Source organism: Procambarus clarkii, chromosome 1 (assembly GCF_040958095.1).
Source record: "Procambarus clarkii isolate CNS0578487 chromosome 1, FALCON_Pclarkii_2.0, whole genome shotgun sequence".
NCBI lineage: Eukaryota > Metazoa > Arthropoda > Malacostraca > Decapoda > Cambaridae > Procambarus > Procambarus clarkii.
This window is the reverse complement of record NC_091150.1, coordinates 54,665,653-54,676,384: the sequence shown is the minus strand read 5'-3', so window position 1 is coordinate 54,676,384 and position 10,732 is coordinate 54,665,653. Positions and strand designations below refer to the sequence as shown.

The 10,732-nt window shown below is 43.3% G+C and overlaps 1 long non-coding RNA gene across 1 annotated transcript; it reads left to right on the top strand.

The window, feature by feature from the left end:
• The first annotated feature begins 1,212 nt into the window (after positions 1–1,212).
• On the top strand, positions 1,213–10,435 carry LOC123748246 (uncharacterized). The gene is made up of 3 exons (XR_011223979.1): positions 1,213–2,645; positions 6,444–6,555; positions 9,506–10,435. It is a non-coding gene; the product is annotated as an uncharacterized lncRNA (long non-coding RNA).
• The last annotated feature ends 297 nt before the right edge of the window (positions 10,436–10,732 follow it).

Genomic DNA, 10,732 nt, shown 5'->3' with positions numbered 1-10,732 from the left:
GTCGTGATGAGCGGCCTGCTGAGTGGCTGCGTTAGGAGGCGTACGGTATCCGGTGTCCGAGACATCTGTTTCCGCACAAATACGGAGTCTAATGACCTGTTTTATGTAATGTATTGTGTGTGTGTTTAATTATTATCCCAAATCCTTATCCATCCTGAACCCCTTCCAAGTGCTGTATAGGTGTGGTGGCTTGGCGCTTTCTCCCGATACTTTCCTTCCCTCTTGTGTTCCCGTTATTGTACCGTATAGCATTGTGCTAAGTATTGTATTGTACCGTATAGCATTGTGCTAAGTATTGTATTGTACCGTATAGCATTGTGCTAAGTATTGTATTGTGCTGTATAGCATTGTGCTAAGTATTGTATTGTGCTGTTTCTGTCCAAACACAATACTGAGGCTACACCGGAAGTTTAAATAAATAAGTCATCATATAAACGTTCATTGAACACAAATCATCCAATCCAGGATGGCCCATCTAGTGGGATATTACATTTATATTATTTTATATAGTATTGTCATCAATTGATTCAATGCCCCCCTATACATTTATGCTTAGAACAAGTATATCTCTATATTTACGTATGGAACAAGTATATATCACTACATTTATGTATAGAACGAGAATACTTTTATGTAGAGAACACGTATCTCTACGGGTATATATGGGTATATCTAATGTAATATACATTACATATACCCATATATATATACGCCGGTGGCTGTGTGGATAGCACGCTAGAGACGTGATCCTGTGGCCCGGGTTCGATTTCCGGCGCCGGCGAGAAATGATTGAGCAGAGTTTCTTTCACCCTGATGCCTCTGTTACCTAGCAGTAAATAGGTACCTGGGAGTTAGTCAGCTGTCACGGGCTGCTTCCCGTGTGTGTACTCACCTAGTTGTACTCACCTAGTTGTGCTTGCGGGGGTTGAGCTCTGGCTCTTTGGTCCCGGCTCTCAACTGTATCTGTGTGTGTGTGTGTGTGTGTGTGTGTGTGTGTGTGTGTGTGTGTGTGTGTGTGTGTGTGTGTGTGTGTGTTTGTGTATGTGTGTGTGTATGTGTATGTGTGTATGTGTACTCACTTAGTTGTGTCTGCAGGATCGAGCATTGACTCTTGGATCACGCCTAACGTTCAAGCAGGTGTGTGTGTGTGTGTGTGTGTGTGTGTGTGTGTGTGTGTGTGTGTGTGTGTGTGTGGAAAAAATAGTAGTTAGTGATTAGTGACAGTTGATCGAAAGTTGAGAGGGCCGCCGAAATCCCTGCAAGCACAACTAGGTGAATACATTTATGTATAGCACAAGTGTATCTCTATACATAAATGTATACAACATGTATATGCAGCGGCTGCCTCCTGTAGAGCCCAGTAGCTGCCTCGTGTAGAGCCCGGCTGCTGCCTCGTGTAGAGCCCAGCAGCTGCCTCGTGTAGAGCCCAGCAGCTGCCTCGAGTAGAGCCCAGCAGCTGCCTCGTGTAGAGCCCAGCAGCTGCCTCGAGTAGAGCCCAGCAGCTGCCTCGAGTAGAGCCCAGCAGCTGCCTCGTGTAGAGCCCAGCAGCTGCCTCGAGTAGAGCCCAGCAGCTGCCTCGAGTAGAGCCCAGCAGTGGCCTAGTGTTGAGCCCTGCAGCTGCCTCGTGTAGAGCCAAGCAGCTGCCTCGTGTAGAGCCCAGCAGCTGCTGAGCTCTAGGAGCCTGGAACCTCCTACCCCCAGAGCGGGAGACTATAGCTCCATCAACCACGCTATGATTAGCCACAATAAGGAATGATTCCAGAAACCACTCAATGCTGCCCAACTGCTACTCTAAGCCTTCCCTTGGCTTAGTTGCCTCTCGAATCCTTTCCTATTGTGGCTGTTCACGTCGTGGTTGATAGAGCCACCGTCCCCCGTTCATGGAGTCGGAAGTTCGAGGCTCCTATAGGGCCCAAGTGAATGAAATACCTCTTTGTATTAATGGATACAGTCAGTATATATAATCCTGTACTTTCATCAGCATATAATTGAACCAAAGTGAGGATGTAAGGATTCCTCTCTATCCCACTATCAGTCTTGAGGAAAAAAGGATTTTCCTCGTTTTAATGATAACGGTTGAAGGTGTCAACGTACGTTGTGGCCTAATGAGGCGAGGGGGCTTCCTCCTCACTACAGAGCTCCGGCTGCGTGTCTGGCGTGGCAATTACTCTATATTGAGCTCTCGTCGGGGTTAGTCGACATGGATTCCATCATAGCTTGGTGACTATTCTAGTGCTCTCTTTGTGGTTAGGTGACTAGTATAGCGTGTCGGGATAGGTGACTAGTCTAGTGCTCTAACCTAGACTAGGTGACAACCCATGTTCCTACTCGAGTCATGCTGATAGGTAGTACTATTAGTACTCCTAACTAGTACTAACGGTACTCATAGCTAATACTTACAACACTCATCGTTAGTACGATAGCACTCGTAGACAATACTAACAGTTAGTACGATAGCACTCGTAGACAATACTAACAGTTAGTACGATAGCACTCGTAGACAATACTAACAGTTAGTACAGACAGCCGACGGTGAAGGACTGTTCCAGGCGGGGTGAGTGAAGGAGGTGAACACTTGTGGTGTGTGCGGGAGCGAGCTGGTGGTGATGACCATGGCCTGGTCGTGGCTGGTGGTGGCAGGTCAGGTGAGTCCTTCACTTATTCATTAATGCATTTGAATGAGATAACTGAGACATTTCTGATGAATATATTTGCTATATACTTTGAGAGTCCCAGACTATGTGTAATTATTGTGGCTTTATTTTTTTATAAGAGAGAGAGAGAGAGAGAGAGAGAGAGAGAGAGAGAGAGAGAGAGAGAGAGAGAGAGAGAGAGAGAGAGAGAGAGAGAGAGAGAGAGAGAGAGAAATTTTTTTTTAATGATTAGGAAGGAATCTGTGATGTGTTAGGAATTTTCTTCAAGGCACTGTTGGACACAAATTCCGAATGCTCTCTCTCTCTCTCTCTCTCTCTCTCTCTCTCTCTCTCTCTCTCTCTCTCTCTCTCTCTCTCTCTCTCTCTCTCTCTCTCTCTCTCTCTCTCTCTCTCTCTCTCTCTCTCTCTCTCTCTCTCTCTCTCTTTTTCTACAAAAAAAATACAATGCCTCGCTTCACTTTATTATCGTGGTGAAGCCAAAGAGAACGAGTTCGCTTTTGTACGAAGCTCTAATGTAAACTTTGAAGTTTAGTCGAGTGTGTCACAACTCACTATTAATAGTATAAGTAGGAAAGAAAGGTTATCATCTCTATTTCTAAAAGTAAACTTAATAATAGGTTCAAGTTCATTAAGTCTGGTCCTAAAAGCATCCAGGTTCGAAACTGACAACGACGTGAGCAGAGTGAAGGTATTTCCTATTGTTGGGCATGATGCCGGAGATTGGTCCTGTTTCCTGATATTCCTCGAATACATTAGCAGGCACAACGCTAATTGGAGGCCCCATTATCTTGCCAATTTACTGACGATAGAATTAGGAGCAGAAGGAGGAGTAATTGTAGCGGTTACCTGTCAGTGCTTACCTATCTGTGACTACGTGGAAGTGAGGTTTAGCTCTTCAAGCCCGGCCTAATATTAGCCTTGTTTTACCTGTTGTATTATAGCTTAACTATTCTGACGTTACAGTTCCTTGTTGAATCCGGCCTTGAAGATGTGGAGAGAGGTGGCTTCCACAACTTCTTCTTTTAGTGCATTCCACTTGTTGACTGCCTGTACAGGTTACGAGTCTTTTCTTGCATATTCTTAGACACATTTGTGTTTCCGGCTTGTACTTGAGTCCTCTTGTCCTACTTCCTATCAACTTAATGAGGCTGGTCTTACACACCTTGTCTCTCCCTCTGGATATCTTGTAAGTTGTGATCATATCTCTTTCTTTAGTCTTCCAGGGTTGTGAAGTCCAGTTCCTTCAGCCTATCCTCATAGCTTAACCTTAGTACTTGTGACACTAAACTCGTTGCAAACCTCTACACTATTTCGATTGTAGCTTTATGCTCCACGAGGATTGGGTTCCAGGCCGGTGCTGCATATTCCAGTATTGGTCTATGGCGATCTAATCTATGACATCTATTTGTTTATTTTACTTGTTTACTGTTCATACTCTGAAGAAGCGTTCCCCCCCCCCCATCCCCGTGGCCCACTTTCGTGTCTCGCTCCATACACATCTTTTCGTTATGTTACTACTCAACCGAAATAAACCGAGTCTCTATTTCATATTCCCTTGAGTATTTTGTATATCTGGAACATGTTTAATTTATTTCTCGTGTGTCTGTGTTAAACTAAGATCCGTTGCCTCACTCTGTACCCGCCGCTGAGACTCCCAGGTGTCTTGTTACTAACGCTTCGATTAATAAATCCCAGTGTCCTATTTGCCTTATTACGAACATTCATGCATTGATCCTTCTGTTTTAAATTCTTACTAATCATAACTCACATATCCCTTTCGCAATCCGACTTCGCAATCTCAACACCATCTAGCTCGTATCTTGTAACTCTATCATCATTACCTAGCCTCAGAACTTTACATTTATCAGCATTAAACTCCATCTGCCAACCTTTTGACCATTTCAAAACCCTATTTAGATCAACTTGAAGTGATAGTGAGTCTTCTTCCGTGTTAATTTCCCTACCAATTTTTGTATCATCTGCAAATTTGCAGATGTTGCTACTCAAACCTAAATCTAAATCATTTATATATATATTAAAAACAACAGAGGTCCCAGGACAGAGCCTTGAGGCACTCCACTAACAACATTATCCCACTCTGACTGTACTCCATTTATACTAACTCTCTGTTTCCTTTGGTATAGCCATGCCCTAATCCAACTTAACATAGCACCCCTAATACCATGAGCCTCTATTTTTTTTAATCAGTCTTTCATGTGGCACTGTATCAAAAGCTTTGCAAAAGTCAAGGTACACATCATCACAAACCTTACCACTATCAACTGTTTCAACTATGCTGGAATAAAAATTATAGCAAATTTGTAAAACATAACATCTGTAAAACCACGTTGGGAATCATTTATTAATTTATGTTTTTCAAGATGAAGACGAATGATATTTGCAGTTATCGATTCAAGGAACTTTTCCACAATAGACGTTAAGCTAATTGGCTCATAGTTTGACGCAAGTGATTATCTCCTTTCTTAAAAATTAGTACCACATTAGCAACCTTCCACGACTCTCTCACTCTGCCTGACTAATAATTTATTATATATGATAGACAATGGCTCACAAAGCATTCGTCTACCATATCCTTAAAGGACCTATCCTTTCTCTGCATTCCTTAAGCACCCTGACAAACACTTCGTCCGGCCCTGGGGATTTGTTTGGTTTGAGTTGCACTATTTGTTTAATAACATCCTCCCTGGTAACTGCTAAACTAATCAGCCTGTCCTCATACCTAGACTTGATATGTTGACTGACAAGTCTATGTAGACATACATAGACTTGTTCGGCTGACGGCATAATGTTCAGTTCTTCTTTAGTAAATACAGAGATAAAATATTTATTAAAAATACTACACATCTCTTCGTCATTATCCGTTATCTGACCTGTCTCGGTTTTTAAAGGACCTTTCCTTTCTCTAATCTTTGTTCGATATAACTGAAAAAAAATTAGAATTTGTCTTTGCTTGTCCTGCTATACGAACTTTAGTTTCTTTTTGCCCTCCTTATCTCTTTTTTTTTTAACATGTCTAACCAGTTGCACGCATTCTTGTTTAAACTGACTTCCCATTCCTAATCCCTTTTGTACCAAGCTCTCTTTCTACCTATAAAGTTCTTCAGATCCTTTCTTATCCATTTTCCATTAGTATTCCATTGTTATCCATTAGTATTCGATCTATTCGATCAGTGTTGAGAATGCAAAAGGGATCTGGGAGGGGGAGTAGAAATAGCCTAAGCTACTCTATCCCTTTGAGATGTATTTCTTTCTTGTCTCAATAAACATACTTGAACTTGAAGGGATCTGGGGGTTATGATTATCAAGAACCCAAAACCCAAAAACCAATGCCAAGATGTTCGCAGCAAGGCAAACAGGACACTGAGATTCATTAATGGAAGCGCCACCAACAAGACACCCCTGAAGACACTATATCCCATATTCCTATAACCCTCTTCCCTATTGTTTTTATGTTTTCATAGTTTCGCATCCAATTCATTTCTCTAATAGTTGCTGGGTTATTTGACTGTGTCAGGAGACTCTTATGTGATAAGAGTATAAAAACTCCAGTAGCTTTGTTAAGCATGTTCTGTCGTCTATGTTTAGGGTTTATTGTGGATAAATTATACCCAAGTATAATTCATTAATTATGCCCAAATATAATCCATTAGTGTCTCACTAGTACTGTGCCTGTCAGGGACACTCGTCAGTCGTCGAGTGGTCACTGACTGTTGTCATATATATATTGTAAGGTGTGACTATGACATATGTTTCTTGTGCTTCAACCAGAGGATGCTGACCCTGTGGAAAGTTGTCATGGTGCTCGTTATTATATTTCTGATGGTGGTGCTGCTGGTGCTTCCCTGGTCCTCCAGGTGCTTCATCCTCGTCCTTATAGCAGGTAAAGTGTTGGAGTCACTCTTACTTTGTTGCTCTCAGAGTGAAGTGTATTATGTTGTGGTGGGTTTTCCAATGACGTGTGAGTGGGAGGGTGAGTGGGAGGGTGAGTGGGAGGGTGAGTGGGAGGGTGAGTGGGAGGGTGAGAGAGAGAGTGAATGAGTGTCTAACTGTGAATTTGCTATTTACTATTTGTGCCTGCAGTTTCGAGATGTTAGATCTTGGACCCCGCCTTTCACACCGTCGGTTGTCTAATGTACTGTCTCCCCGACCTTTTTCCTATATCATATCTTCACATGTTTCTAACACACACACACACACACACACACACACACACACACACACACACACACACACACACACACACACACACACACACACACACACACGGGACGCCGGTGGCTGTGTGGACAGCACGCTGGGCACGTAATCCTGTAGCCCGGGTTCGATTCCCGGCGCCGGCGAGAAACAAAAATGCGCAGAGTTTTTCACCCTGATGCCTCTGTTTACCTAGAAGTAAATAGGTACCTGGGAGTTAGACAGCTGTTACAGGCTGCTTCGTGTGTATGTGTACCCACCTATTTGTGTCTGCTGGATCGAGCGTTGACTCTTGGATCCCACTTTTCCAGCATCGGTTGTTTACAGCAATGACTACGGTCCCATTTCCCTATCATACCTGGTTTTAAAATTATGAATAGTATTTGCTTCCACAACCTGTTCCTGAAGTGCATTCCATTTTCCCACTACTCTCACGCTAAAAGAAAACTTCATAACATCCCTGTGACTCATCTGAGTTTCCAGCTTCCACCCATGTCCCCTCGTTCTGTTACTATTCAGTGTGAACATTTCGTCTATGTTCACTCTGTCAATCCCCCTGAGTATTTTATACGTTCCTATCATGTCCCCCCTCTCCCTTCTTCTTTCTGGTGTCGTAAGGCACAGTTCCTTCAGGAGCTCATCATACCCCATCCCTCGTAACTCTGGGACGAGTCTCGTTGCAAACCTCTGAACCTTTTCCAGTTTCCTTATACGCTTCTTCAGATGGAGACGCCATGATGAGGCGGCATACTCTAAGACATATGCAGCAGCCTCGCATATGCCGCAGATGTTATTCTTTTTATGTTGGCCTCAGGAGACAGGTTTGGTGTGATATTAACTCCTAGATTTTTCTCTCCGTCCGTTTCATGAAGTTCTTCATATCCTATTCTGTATCCTGTGTCTGGCCTTCTGTTTCCACCGCCTAGTTCCATTACTTTGCATTTACTCGGGTTGAACTTTAGCAGCCATTTGTTGGACCATTCATTCAGTCTGTCTAGGTCATCTTGTTGCCTCCTACTATCATCCTCTGTTTCAATCCTCCTCATAATTTTTGCATCATCAGCAAATATTGAGAGAAAAGAGTCTATACCCTCTGGGAGATCATTTATATATATCAGAAACAGTATAGGTCCAAGGACTGACCCCTGCGGGACTCCACTCGTAACGTCTCGCCAATCTGAGACCTCACCCCTCACAGTGACTCGTTGTCTTCTGTTCCTGAGGTACTCCCTTATCCAATGGAGTACCTTCCCTTTCACTCCTGCCTGCATCTCCAGCTTTTTCACTAGCCTCTTGTGTGGTACTGTGTCAAAGGCTTTCTGGCAATCCAAAAATATGCAGTCTGCCCACCCTTCTCTTTCTTGCCTGATTTTTGTTGCCTGGTCGTAGAATTCAATTAATCCTTTGACGCAGGACTTGTCATCCCTGAACCTATGTTTTGATGTTACAAAGTTCCTTCGCTCCAGATGTTCCACTAGCTTTTTTCGCACAATCTTCTCCATCAGCTTGCATGGTGTGCAAGTTAGGGACACTGGCCTGTAGTTCAGTGCCTCCTGTCTATCCCCTTGTATATCGAGACTACATTAGCCGCTTTCCCAATTCTTGACAGTTCCCCTGTTGCCAGTGATTTGTTATACACTCTGGAGAGTGGCAGGCACAGTGCTTCTGCTCTTTCCTTTAGTATCCAAGGGGAGATTCCATCTGGGCCTATAGCCTTTGTCACATCCAACTCTAGTAAACACTTCCTTACTTCCCCACTGGTAATCTCAAACTCTTCTAGTGGCTCTTTATTAACTATTCCCTCTCTTATCTCTGGAACGTCTCCTTGCTCTAAAGTGAAGACCTCCTGGAATTTCTTATTCAGTTCCTCATACACTTCCTTGTCGTTTGTAGTGAATCCGTCTGCCACTATTCTTAATTTCATTACCTGTTCCTTTACTATTGTTTTTCTCCTGATGTGGGTGTGCAGCAATTTAGGCTGAGTCTTTGCCTTGCTTGCTATGTCATTTTCATATTGCCCTTCTGCCTCTTTTCTCATCCTGACATTCATTCCTGGCACTCTGGTATCTTTCTCTGCTCTCAAGTGTCCTGTTATTTCTATAGTTTCTCCACGCCCTTTTACTTTGCTGCTCAGCTAGCCTACATCTCTGATTAAACCATGGGTTTGTGTGTGTGCGCGCGCGCGTGCGTGTGCGTGCGTGCGTGCGTGTGTGTGTGTGTGTACCTAACTCTTCTCATACATGAGAGAGGCTATACACAGCTTGAACTCATATCCGAGATATATGAGGCAGCTGGAGCATACCTCTGTTAACTTGATTTGTATAATATCCTCATATAGGTGATTTCGTGCGCCAATTCGTCTGTGTGATTGTGCATGTATGTATATGTGTGTGTGTGCTCAGCACGATGTCCTCGCAGGGTTGAGCTTCAGCTCCTGAGCATTGCCTCTCGAGAAAAACTAATATAGTTTATCATAATGCCTGCAATTAATTGATACTGATATTTACAATTTTGTATTGTGTATTGATTGTTATATAAGTACATACAATCCGATACACAGCAGTATACCTGATGAAATATACCACCTTTGAGACCCATTTAATTTACGTTAATTTACAACATTAAGGATCTTTCAGGGATGATTGCTGTAGTGATGAGGATTGGATACTGCCGCTTTCTACCAGAACCCGAGGAACCCGAGGAATCCGTGGGACCCGTGGGACTTAGGGCGAGACCCGCCCTGAGGTGTGTACGACCCCAGGACGGCCGACCACCTCCCTCCCAACCACGACCCTTCAGTCAGACCACCTCCGGCGGCCGGCCAAGGGAACACACTAACACTACTTCAGAACAATCGTCACTACCCAACTACATATATGGCTTTAGCGATCCCCTCGCTTCGTCTGCACCCTCTGCAGGAGGCTCCTTCAAGCCTCCCGGAGGAGCCATGCTGGCCACCAGCCGACCGGAAGACGGACTTCCTAGTTACGAAGAAGCCATAAGGGCAGCGGCTCAGCGTTCCAAATTATAAGCCAGCGGTGAAGGGTCAGCAGGTGTTGCAAACTTTGTTTACCTTTATTATATATATTAGTCTTACGCGTAATTACAATTTTATGACATATACTCCTGTGTGTGTTTAAAATTTAAACGCAATATATAGCAATTTTTCCGTTCTTTCCAATGATACCAAACAAATGATCTTTCAATAACACTTTTGTCCCGGACACTCGCGTCACGCCCAGCAAACAATAAACAAGTTCTTGTCCCGGACACTCGCGTCACGCCCAGCAAACAATAAACAAGTTCTTGTCCCGGACACTCGCGTCACGCCCAGCAAACAATAAACAAGTTCTTGTCCCGGACACTCGCGTCACGCCCAGCAAACAATAAACAAGTTCCAAAAGATAATAAAAACAAATTAAAAACTATTGGTAATTTTTCTGTGATGTTTGTTAGAGACGGTTCTTAAAATATGTGCACTTGTGCTCGGGTGGACTCACACATGTCAACATGTTCAATACAAGATGTATAACGCTCAATACAAGTTAGAATATAATTTTGAAGAACACCCCTTTAATGCACAGCTTTTGTCCTTGCTTGTATTTTGGTGTATGTGTGTTGTAGTCTGGTGTACATGTGTATGTATTTTAGGTACATGTGTATGTATTTTGGGTACATGTGTATGTATTTTGGGTACATGTGTGTATTTTGGGTACATGTGTGTATTTTGGGTACATGTGTGTATTATGGGTAGCTTTGAGTTTTGTCGACGTCCTCTCTAATGTTGTCACAATTCCTCCATCTATTGGTGGTCTCTTCTACTTGCTGTTGGAGATGGCTAATGACTTCCAGTGTTGACTCTA